Source organism: Arachis duranensis, chromosome 3 (assembly GCF_000817695.3).
Source record: "Arachis duranensis cultivar V14167 chromosome 3, aradu.V14167.gnm2.J7QH, whole genome shotgun sequence".
NCBI classification, from domain to species: Eukaryota; Viridiplantae; Streptophyta; class Magnoliopsida; order Fabales; family Fabaceae; genus Arachis; species Arachis duranensis.
This window is the reverse complement of record NC_029774.3, coordinates 100,843,392-100,856,151: the sequence shown is the minus strand read 5'-3', so window position 1 is coordinate 100,856,151 and position 12,760 is coordinate 100,843,392. Positions and strand designations below refer to the sequence as shown.

The 12,760-nt window shown below is 34.1% G+C and overlaps 1 non-coding gene across 1 annotated transcript; it reads left to right on the top strand.

Moving 5' to 3' along the window:
* The first annotated feature begins 256 nt into the window (after positions 1-256).
* LOC127746022 (small nucleolar RNA R71) lies at positions 257-360 on the top strand. Its single transcript, XR_008007643.1, has one exon. It is a non-coding gene; the product is annotated as a small nucleolar RNA R71 (small nucleolar RNA).
* The last annotated feature ends 12,400 nt before the right edge of the window (positions 361-12,760 follow it).

Below are 12,760 nucleotides of genomic sequence, written 5' to 3'. Positions count from 1 at the left end.
CAATATTTTGTTCTGAGCCAATATGGCATTCAGAGTATCAATCTCAAGAACCCCTTTCTTCTAAGTCACCCCATTATTCACAGGATTTCGTTCAGAAATGTACATGAATTGGTTATTTGCAACCATCTCAATGAGTTCCTGGGCTTCTGTAGGTGTTTTCAGATGAAGGGATCCACCAGTAGAATAATCCAATGACATCTTTGACATTTCAGGCAAACCATCATAGAATATACATATGATGCTCCATTCTGGAAACATGTCAGAAGGACACCTTTTGGTTAATTGCTTGTATCTTTCCCAAGCTTCATAGAGGGATTCACCTTCCTTCTGTCTGAAGGTTTGGACATCCACTCTGAGCTTACTCAACTTTTGAGGTGGAAAGAATTTGGTCAATAAAGCATTGACCAGCTTGTCCCAAGAGTTCAGGCTTTCTCTAGGTTGTGAATCCAACCATGTTCTAGCTCTGACTCTTACAGCAAAAGGGAAAAACATAAGTCTGTAGACCTCGGGATCAACCCCATTGGTCTTAACAGTATCACAGATCTACAATAATTCAGATAAGAACTGATGAGGATCTTCTGATGGAAGTCCATGAAACTTGCAGTTCTGCTACATTAGAGAAACTAATTGAAGCTTAAGCTCAAATTTGTTTACTCCAATGGCAGGAATTGAGATGCTTCTTCCATAGAAGTTGGAAGTTGGTGCAGCATAGTCACCAAGCATCTTCCTTGCATTGTTGGAATTGTTGTTATTTTCGGCTGCCATGTCTTCTTTTTTTTTTTGAAAATTTCTGTCATGTCCTCTCCAGAGATTTGTGCTTTAGCTTCTTTTAACTTCCTCTTCAGAGTCTTTTCAGGTTCAGGATTGGATTCAACAAGAATATCCTTATCCTTGTTCCTGCTCATGCGAAAAAGAAGAGAATAGAAAAGAAGAAGAATCTTCAATGTCACAGTATAGAGATTCCTCTATGTGAGTAGAAGAACAGAAGAATGAGGTAGAGAGGAAATAAAGAGAATTCAAACACAGAGAGGGAGAGAGGGTTCGAATTTTGAGAAGGGGAGAAGTGTTCGTAAACAAATAAATAACTAGAAAGAGATGAGAGAGAGGGAATTCGAATATTAAATAAAAGAAAAGGAAAAATATTTTTGTTTTTATTTTAAATATTAGTTAGTATTCGAAAATTAAAAAAGGAATAAAATAAAATTAGAGTTTAAAATAATTAGTTAATTAAAAAGATTTTTGAAAAAGTTGTTAGTGGTTTTCAAAAATTGAGAAGTGAAAAAGTAGTTAGGCGGTTTTGAAAAAGATAAGAAATAGTAAGTTTTGAAAAGATAAGAAGTTAGAAAAAGATTTTGAAATTAAAATTTGCAAAAGATATTATTTGAAAAAGATTTGATTGAAAAAGATATGTTTGAAAAGATATGATTGAAAAAGAATTGATTTTTAAAATTAAAATTAATGACTTGAATAACAAGAAACTAAAAGATATTATTCTAGAATTTAAAGATTGAACCTTTCTTAATAAGAAAGTAACAAACTTAAAATTTTTTGAATCAAATCCTTAATTGTTAGCAAGGTTTTTGAAAATATGAAATAAAAATAAGAAAAAGATTTTGAAAATCAATTTTTAAAATTTTTGAAAATTTTAAGAAGAAAAATGAAAAAATTTTGATTTTTGAAAAAGTTTTGAAAAGATAGGATTTTTAAATTGAAAATTTGACTTGACTCATAAGAAATAACTAAATTTTTAAAAAATTTTGACTGAGTCAATCCAAAATTTCAAAATTTATGAGAGAAATAAGGAAAATATATTTTTTATTTTTGAATTTTAATGAGGAAAGAGAAAAAAACAAAATGACTCGAAACATAAAAAATTAAGATCAAAACCAATAATGCATGCAAGAACACTTTGAATGTCAAGATGAACACCAAGAACACTTTGAAGATCATGATGAACATCAAGAACTTATTTTTGAAAAATTTTTAAGAAAAGAAACACATGCTAGACACCAAACTTAGAAATTTTTTATGCTTAGACACTAACAAATTAAAAATGCATATGAAAAACAAGAAAATCACAAGATCAAACAAAGACAATCATCAAGAACAACTTGAAGATCATGAAGAACACCATGCATGAGTTTTCGAAAAAATTTTTTAAGGAAAATTAAAAATATGCAATTGACACCAAACTTAAAATTTGACACCAGACTCAAACAAGAAACACAAAAAAATTTTTTTTGAAATTTTTCAAAAATTTTTTGGAAAAACGAAAAAGAAGAGAAAATTTTTTTTGAAAGATTTTTGAAAAATTTTTGAAAATAGAACAAGAAGAAAATAACCTAATCTAAGCAACAAGATGAACCGTCAATTGTCCAAACGCGAACAATCCCCGGCAACGGCGCCAAAAACTTGGTGCACGAAATTGTGATACACAACTCCGATACAACTAACCAGCAAGTGCACTGGGTCATCCAAGTAATACCTTATCTGAGTAAAGGTCGATCCCACAGAGATTATCGGCTTGAAGCAAGCTATGGTCATCTTGTAAATCTCAATCAGGCGGATTCAAATGGTTATGAGGTTTTGATAATTAAAAGAGAAATAAAACATAAAATAGGATAGATATACTTATGCAATTCATTGGTGGGAAATTTAGATAAGCGTATGGAGATGCTTTGTTCCCTCTGAGCCTCTGGTTTCCTATTGTCCTCATCCAATCATGCGTACTCCCTTCCATGGCAAGCTGTATGTTGGTGGATCACCATTGTCAATGGCTACCATCCGTCCTCTCATTAAAAATATGTCCGCTACGGTTTCCCGCATGGCTAATCAGCTATCGGTTCTCGATCGTGCTGGAATAAGATCCATCGATCCTTTTGCACACTGTCACTGCACCCAACAGTCACAAATTTGAAGCTCGTCACAGTCATCCCATCCCAGATCCTACTCGGAATACCACAGACAAGGTTTAGACTTTTTGGATCTCAAGAATGCTGCCAAATTATTCTAACTTATACCACGAAGACTCTGATCTCACGGAATGGAAGGCTCTATTGTCAGGAGAGGCAACCATGCATCGTGAACAAGGATGCCAAGAGATACACACTCAAGCTCTTGCAGATAGAACGGAGGTGGTTGTCAGGCACGAGTTCATAAGGGAGGATGATGATGAGTGTCACGGATCATCACATCCATCAGGTTGAAGTATGAGTGAATATCTTAGAATAAGAATAAGTGTGAATTGAATAGAAAAACAATAGTACTTTGCATTAATTCATGAGGAACAGCAGAGCTCCACACCTTAATCTATGAGGTGTAGAAACTCCACCGTTGAAAATACATAAGTAATGAAGGTCCAGGCATGGCCGAATGGCCAGCCCCCTAAACGTGATCAAGAGATCAAAAGTGATCCAAAGATAGTCTCAAAAATGATCTAAAGATGTGAATACAATAGTAAAAAGTGCTATTTATACTAAACTAGCAAACTAGGTTTACAGAAAATGAGTAACTAAGTGTAGGTAGTGCAGAAATCCACTTCTGGGACCCACTTAGTGTGTGTTTGGGCTGAGCATTGAAGCTTTCATGTGCATAGGCTCTTCTTGGAGTTTAAACACCAGTTTTGGTGCCAGTTTGGGCATTTAACTCAAGCTTTGGTGCTAGTTCTAGCGTTTTATGCCAGAAAAAGGGTCTCTGGTGGGTGTTTGGACACCAGTTTGGGCCATCAAATCTCGGGCAAAGTATAAACTATTATACATTGCTGGAAAGCCCAAGATGTCTACTTTCCAACGCAATTGAGAGCACACCAACTGGGCTTCTGTAGCTCGAGAAAATTCATTTTGAGTTTAGGGAGGTCAGAATCCAATAGCATCTTCAGTCCTTTCTCAGCCTCTGAATCAGATTTTTGCTCAGGTCCCTCAATTTCAGCCAGAAAATACCTGAAATCACAGAAAAATACACAAACTCATAGTAAAGTCCAGAAATGTGATTTTTGCATAAAAACTAATAAAAATATACTAAAAAGTAACTAAAACATATTAAAAACTGTGTAAAAATAATGCCAAAAAGCGTATAAATTATCCGCTCATCAGTACTGTATCATACACTTTTTCTAAATCAATAAACATCATATGTAGATCCCTCTTATTACTACGATACTGACGATCGGATTTCCTGTCGGTAAAGAAATATAAAAATATAATCGCGTTGTAAGTATAGCTTCTTAACCAACAGAAAATCCTTTCGTACAAAAGATTTGGTTGTCACAAGTAACAAACCCAATAAAATTTATAAACCGAAGTATTCAAACCTTGGGTCGTCTTCTCAAGGAATTGCAGGGAAGTATGATTTATTATTGGTTATGGAAAACAGTATTTTTGGGTTTTTGAAAACGTTTGAACAAGAGAAATAGTTTGCAGGAATTAATAAATTAATAACTAATAAAACTCTTGCCAAAGTATGAAAACTGGAAGTCCTATCCTAGTTATCCTTATCAATGGTGATGAGAATTATATTTTTGCTCCCACTAAGTCAACCTCTAACTATGAAGGTCAGTCAAGTGGATAAATTAATTTAACACCTAAAGTTCTAGTCAACTCCTGAGGAAAGACTAGAGTTATAGGAATCTAAATCAATCAGCAAAGATATCAATTATCAATCACGATGAGTATGACAACTCAAGAGTTACCAATTAATCAACCAAAGCCAAGAATGTAGAAAGCTAAATTAAAATCATATATCTGAAAATACCTCGAATTGCATTAGTTAAGAAAATCAATCTAAACATAAAGAGTTCATAAACTAAATTGAGAAAATAAATAAAAAGAACATTGAACCTGGAACTCAGAAGAAATTGTAAGTTGAAATAATAAGAAATCCTAAATCCTTTAAGAGGAATCCTAATCCTAAATCCTAAGAGAGAGAAGAGAGCATCTCTCTCTCTAAAAACTACATCTAAATTATGAAAAGTGAATTATGATCTAATATTTTGAGTCTCTGCATGTTCCCTGACTTTAATCTGTGTTTTTGGGCCGAAATCTGGGTCAAAACGCGGCCCGAAACTATCTCCAGCGTATTCTGTAATTTTTGCAGATTGCGCATATCACGCGTACGCGTCGGTCACGCGTATGCATCATTCAGCGATTTTCTCACCACGCGTGCGCGTCAGGCACGCGCTCGCGTCGTTTGCGCGAACTCCAATCCACGCCTGCGCGTCCAGCACGCGTGCGCGTCCAGCACACATACTCGTCGCTGTGATTTTGTCCAAATCACACGCACGTGTCAGTCATGCGTGCGCGTCGCTGTCCGCTGGTTGTCTCCTTTGTTTCTTGTGCTCCTTCCCTTTTTGCAAGCTTCCTCTCCCTTCTCTAAGCCATTCATGCCTTATGAAGCCTGAAACACTTAACACACAGATCATGGCATCGAATGGTATAAAGGAGAATAAAAATATACAATTAAAAGATCTTTAGGAAGCAAGTTTTCAATCATAGAACAATTTTGGGAAGGACTTGTAATATCATGCTAAACATATGAATAAGTGGGTGAAAAGCTGATAAAAATCACTCAATTAAACACAATATAAACCATAAAATAGTGGTTTATCAGATACCTTTCTATCATCCTTCTTAATAGGTATATCACTTCAGTGGTAGATCTGCCTGGCATAAATCCAAATTGGTTCTCTGTTATTTGTGTCTCTTTTCTCAACCTTCGTTTTATCACCCTTTCCCATAACTTCATGGTATGACTCATAAGCTTGATCCCTCTATAGTTTCCGCAACTTTGTATATCCCCCTTATTCTTGTAGACAAGTACCAAGATGCTCTTTCTCCACTCATCAGACATCTTCTTTGACCTTAAAATCTCATTAAAAAGCTTGGTTAACCAGTTGATGCCTTTTTCTCCAAGATCCTTCCAAACCTCAATCGGGATATTATCAGGTCCTACCGCCCTGCCATTTTTCATCTGCTTTAGAGCCTCTTTTACCTCGAAGTCTCGAATCCTTTGATAGTAGTCAAAGTTTTGATCTTCTTCCCTTGTGCATAACCGACCAAGGCTCGGAAGAATCTTCTGTCCCTCATTAAATAACTCATAGAAGTAGCTCTTTCACCTTTCATTAATCTTCTCCTCTTGAGCCAACACCCCTCCATCCTTATCCTTTATGCACTTAACCTGATCCAAATCTATCGTTCTTCTTTCACAGCTCTTTGCGATTCTATGTATTCCTTTTTCTCCATCTTTCGTGCCCAAAGACTGGTAGAGACCCTCATATGCTCTTGTTCCTGCTTCACTTACAACCACTTTTGTCTCTTTCTTAGCCGCCTTATATTTTTTTCAGTTATCTGCGTTGCGACATAAAAACCACTCTTTAAAGCACTCCCTTTTTATCTTTATCTTTTTTTGTACACTCGCATTCCACCATCAGAACTCTTTATCTCTTGGTCTTATTCTTCTAGATTCACCAAAGCTTTTTTTTACTATTTTTCTAATAACTTCTGCCATCTTCTTTCACATCTATAATAAAGTGAATATTTTTCGTTTTGTAATATACTTGTGCAAAAATAAAGTATTTTCTAGAAGAAGGGAAAATTATTAACATATATTACCTAACAATTGTTATACCGAGGAGGGGTAGAAAATAAAAAAAAATGTTAAAGGACTAATCCTAAAACTGAGTTTTCATCGGATAGTATATTTTTGCATAGAAACATTTGATATCTAAGGAATTATATATTACCTTTGGTACGCAGGAAGGTTTTTTCGCAATTAAAAATGCTATTTGTACACTAAAATTATCTACTAAAATCAGCTACTAATGTAATTGTGTATAAATACATGTGTGGTTTAGATTATTCTCATAGTGTATTTATATTTCAACATGTATTTTATACTATGGCTGATTTTAGTAGCTAATTTTGGTATACACGTAGCATAGCCCTTTTGCAATTAAGCAACCTTATGTATAATTCTAATCTCTAATATAATTGGTGCGGTATTTTATAACCCACAAACTAATCGGTAAGTGCACCGGGTCGTACCAAGTAATACCTTACGTGAGTAAGAGTCAATCCCACGAGAATTGATGGATTAAGCAACAATAGTGTTTGATAGGCTTAGTTAGACAAACAGAAAATAGTGTTGGAAGTTCAAAAGCATTAACGGTAAATTTAGAATATTAAAGATATGCAGATAAATAAGTTGGGAATAAAATATTGAGAAGGCAGTTAAGACTTCAGAGTTATCTATTTTTCTGAATTTACTTTTCTTACTAACTATTTTAATTATAGGATTTAATTTATGACAAACTATATGTGATTAGACCTAATTTCTTAGACCTTTCTAGTCTCCTCTAAAATTTATTAACTGTCAATTCCTTGGTCAATTAATTCCAATTAGAGGGTGATAATCAATTTCTAGTTTATATGCCACAAAAACTCTAATTACCCAAGAAATAAAAGGATTATATGTCACGTATCCTGTTAAATTCAGATAATTAAAATTTAGGAGAATTTGTTTTCAAGCTGTTGTTTAAGTATAGAGCTTTTCTAAGTTATACAAGAACTCAAATAGAAAGAGGGTCATACTTCCGTTCCACCCAAATTCATAAAATAAAGAGCGAAAACAATTCTTAAATTATAAATCCATGCATAAATTAAAATAGAAAAAGCAATAAAATCAATCCATACAAATAGACAGAGCTCCTAACCTTAACAATGAAGGATTAGTTGCTCATGGAATGCGGAATGTAAATTTGTATAGAATTGTAATAGAATTCCCTAATGGAATCCCCCTAATGTAATGTCCTCAATAGAAGAGAAGTCTCCCTTTTTTATAACTAATCCTAATTAATTTAAAAATCTAATATCTAAAATTAAGATAATATCGTTTCCTATTTTCAAATTCAAATTTGAATTTAAATCAAAATTAACTAATCACTCCGCGTCTTGTAACGTGGAGACCACTTGGCTTCACTGGATCCGCGCCTAACTTGGGTGCTAAAATGGGCCCAGAAATCACCCCCCAACGGTTTCTGCGTTTTCTGCACGTGGCGCATGTCACGCGTACGCGTTAGTCACGCGTACGCATCAATGGCCTTTTTCGCTAGTCACGCGGACACGTCGCTAAGCAAATCTTCAAATCACGCGTATGCGTCAGTCACGCGCACACGTCGCCATGGATACCTCCAAATCACGCGCATGCGTCAGGCACGCGTGCGCGTCGCTCCTCGTAGCCATCTCCTTTGATTCTTGTGCTGCAGAAACTCCATCAAATCCAGTCGAATGCTACCTAAAATAAATAGTATTGCACAAAACTCAAAATAGCATCCATAGTAGCTAAAATATAATAAATTATTGATTAAACTCAACAAATTAGATACAAATTCACTAAAAAAAGATAGAAAAAATGCTCACGCATCAATAATCAAGCACTCTAACCCTTAAAAAATATAGTAGTCCTCTTGAAAATCGACTGTAAAATAACACTTTGGTTATTTTAAAATTAATTGAAAGGATGTTTTGGTTTTCTTATAAACAAATTCAAAATACTAATTTGTACGCTTTAACTCTAAAAAGGTACTTAAGCTCTTTAAAAATAAAATTAAAGTATCTAATTTTGGATACAGTTAAAAATTGTAATTCTAAGAGGGTATTTTCATCTTTTTAAAATAAATTCTAGTAGAGTGTTTAGTTATTTTGAAATGAACTAAAAAGGTATTTAATCCCTTTAAAAATCAATTGAACTCATTCTACTTTATAATACAATCAAACATTGTTAATTAGTCGTATAAAGATATTTTATTCTTTTAAAACTAACAAGAAAACATTCTGATGTTCTTTTAAAAATGAAGTATAGGAATACTATTTTACTCCTTTTAATATAAAATTAAAGTTTTTATATTTTCTATCGCAATAAAAGGAATGCATTAGTCACCAAATATTTTGGTTATATTTTAAATAAATCTTGAAAAGATACTTTAATCTTCTTAAAATTAACTAACTAGAAGGATATTTTAGTTTTTTTCATATTAATTGATATCTACTAATTTCTAGCTAATACAATAAAAAATGTTTGTTAATTTTATAAAGGTATTTAAATATTTTTAAATTATTCCTGAAAAGCTTTTGTTTAGTCTTTTAGAAATGAACAATTTAGATATTTAGTTTTCAAAAAATAAATATGAATTAGTATTTTAGTCTGTTAAACGTAATTTATATCGATATTTTAATTTTTTTAATATTTAACTTTATTGTCTGATGACTCATACATTTAACCAACATTAATTAATCATATAAGCGTATTGTTCCGAGAATTATCTAAAACCGAATTGCTTTGAAGTTGAATGTGAGGTTCAAATTCTTTTGGGTCATTTGTCTGACATCTTCAATGAGAATGAATCTATCTGAGTTATCTGTGAATAGAGGTGGGAGTGGTACCTATAAAAGATTCTGATACTTAGATTAGTATGAGTTTTAGTCAAATTTTTAATAGATTGAATTCGAAGTATACTTAAAAATATTAGTGTATTTATAGTGGCTTAACCATCACTTTGTAACTTTCTCCTCTTTTTGTGTGGGTGATTAACCCCTTTATCTAGGGGTTGTTAAAATCTCATATCTAAATAATATATAAACATATTTGTAGGTACAGTTAAGATTCGCATATCGAGTCAGATAGATAAGGTTGGATGTATAGGTGTGAGTTTAAATTTTGGATACAAGTCGGATATATCAATTATCAAGTCCGGAATAACTACCAAAATAAATCTGGTCTCTTGAACTTTGTAGATTGTTGATTGGACTTTTAATAATTTTGGGTGCATGAACAGGTATCTTAATATTTTTAAAATTAATCCGAAAACTCCAAAATCTTGTTTTGTTTTTAAAAATTAAATATATGAGGATTTTAGTCTTTTAAATATTCAATTTTTTTAATACAATTAACCAACTTTAATTTCAACAGGATATTCTAGAATTNGTAGTTGTGATTTTTTTTTTTTAAAAAGCCACTTGAATTTAGTGAATACGGCATCCTGGTTATTTAAGGGTTTTTTTTAGTGAATATGGCATCCTATTGGTTATTTGAAGTTCTTTTTTAAGTGAATATGGATGTTGGTTATTTTGTTTAGAAAAGTCAATTTTAATTTTTTTTTTGGAAGACAAAGCGACTAATTTTATTTGGCTCATTCTTTTGCAAATGAAAAAAAGCATGGTATAACACCATGAAATGGAGACTTGGGCAAAGATATTCACTGCTATGGTGTCAATTGAAATCGTAACCTACATTTTGAATTTTTAATTTTTTTTATTTCTAAAATTCACTAAATGCAGGCAACGTTTAGGGGTTTTTAAAATTTAAAATTTTTTTAATTTTTCTTTTAGCTTAGGCCCAAAACACAGGTTACGTTTGGAGATGGGCGTTTTTTTTTCATAGTCAAAACACAGGTTGCGTTGAGAAATGGGTTTTTTATTTTTTTTGGGAAACCCAAAATGCAGGTTGCAAAACACAGCCCACTTCACTTCTTCTACTCCTTTTACTCTTTCTTCCATATTTGAATGATATATAGTGAGTTTTTTTTGGCATTTAATATTGTCAAAAAAATCAGATTAGATGAGGTTGAAGTTATGGAAGGTATTGCAAATATGCGAGTGTATTTTAACAGTGAGATTATATCAAACACACACAAAGGAGTGACTTTTGTATGTGAATGTCCGTTTTCATTTGCTATTTCATGTACCATAAATTTTGTAGAGTTACAAAATGGTCTTTGTGAGAACATACAAAGTCACATTTCGAAAAGGGTGAGCAATTTTTTGTACAAAAGTCCTGTATAAGTATTTGGTGGAATGATACAGTTTCAACTAATGTCCATCACTGACGACGCATGCATGCAGCTGATGTTCTATATTATCAACAAACCCGATTTCACGTGCCGATGATGGAGTTGTACGTTGAGTTTGAACAGCATACGGGGATGGATGCGGTTGGCAACAATGTCAACGTTGATGAACTCGGAGATATAGATTGGGACGAAGATAACAACGATAGTGAAGAGGAGTTTGAAGCCAACTATGAGGTCGATGACGAAAACAATGACGGAGACTTATCAGGCAATCCGGCGATACAGAATGAGGCGGATGCAATTGTAAGCCGGAACCCCTTTGGCGTTCCGTCTTTTATGCGGACTATGGACCTCGATGCCATGCATGCCCTGGAATTTTCAGAGTATGCAAATATCGGTATGTTATCTTATGGTTATTAATTAAAGTTACCACTACCATTAATTTTATTTGCCTCGTACTAACAGTGGTTCCTTTGTCGTAGGTGAAGGCAACGCTGCGGCGGAAGATGGCGAGTTTAGTATCGGAATGAAATTTGGTTCGAGAGAGTCGGCGATATCTGCAATCAAAAGCTACACTATCTCTAGAAGAGTTGATTACACTGTGTATGAGTTTGAGCCGCAGACATTCTATGCAAAATGTAAGGGGTATGGTGCAGGGTGTGATTGGCTTATCCGAGCTAGCTTAATTCAAAAGAAAGCTTATTAGGAGATCAGAAGATACAATGGCAAGCACACGTGCACCATGGGCACGATTTCACAAGATCATGCCAAGTTAGACTCGGACGCAATTGCAGATGCCATTAAGCTGTTGGTCGAAGCAGACCCCTCGATAAAGGTGAAATCTGTTATTACAGAAGTTCAATCCAGGTTCAACTATACTGTGAGTTACCGCAAGGCTTGGTTGGCAAAGCAGAAAGCTGTCGCAAAGGTTTTTGGTGATTGGAAAGTTTCTTACCAAACTCTGCCAATATGGTTGAAAGTAATGACTGTGAAGATGTCGAGGTCTCATGTTCAAATAAAAATGCTCCCCGTTTACCGTAAGAGTGAGAAGGTTCAAGGTGTAAGAGTTTTGCACCGCATTTTTTGGAGTTTATATCCGTGTATTGTAGCATTCAGATACTGCAAGTCACTGGTGCAGGTTGATGGCACGCACCTGTACGGAAAATATAAAGGTGCACTTTCTGGTTGCGGTTGCACAAGATGGAAACCAAAACATTGTGCCTATTGCATTGCGATAGTTGAGGGCGAGACAGCAGACGAATGGGAGTTTTTCCTAACTAATTTGCGGAGATATGTTGTTACCGTTGATGGGGTGGGTATTATTTCTGACCGCCATACCTCCATCAACGCTGCAATAGCTCGCAGTGACGGTGCATGGTCACCACCAAGAGCGTGGCACATGTACTGCATCAGACACATTGGGTCCAACTTCTTAAGGAGGTTCAAGACTCCGTATTTGCATAAACTCGTGGTGAACACAGGTATTTTATTTTGCTGTTATGGTTCTATTCATAGTAATTTTGTGACATCTGCTTACGATTAAATGAATTAGTGAATAGGCTATTCTAGGACGAAACAGGAGTACAATAAAAACTACCAAAGGTTTAAAGAGCGGGGTGAGACATATACTCAATGGTGCAATGACATCGGTGTTGAGAGATGGGTGTTGCCATTGATGGTGAAACGTATTGAAACCCAGTAAATGCTAGTGCCGCTGCAGCTACCTTGTTAAAGGTATCGGGCGGATCGAGTTTTCAGGACAACAAATTTCTGTTAGCCTGCAAAAAGAAAAATGATAATTATTAAATTCTAAATAATATCAGTTAATAATTTATTCAAAAAAATTAACAACAATAATTAAACAGTATTATTATTATTATCTTAAAAAATAATAATAAATTATTAAAAAATAATAATAAG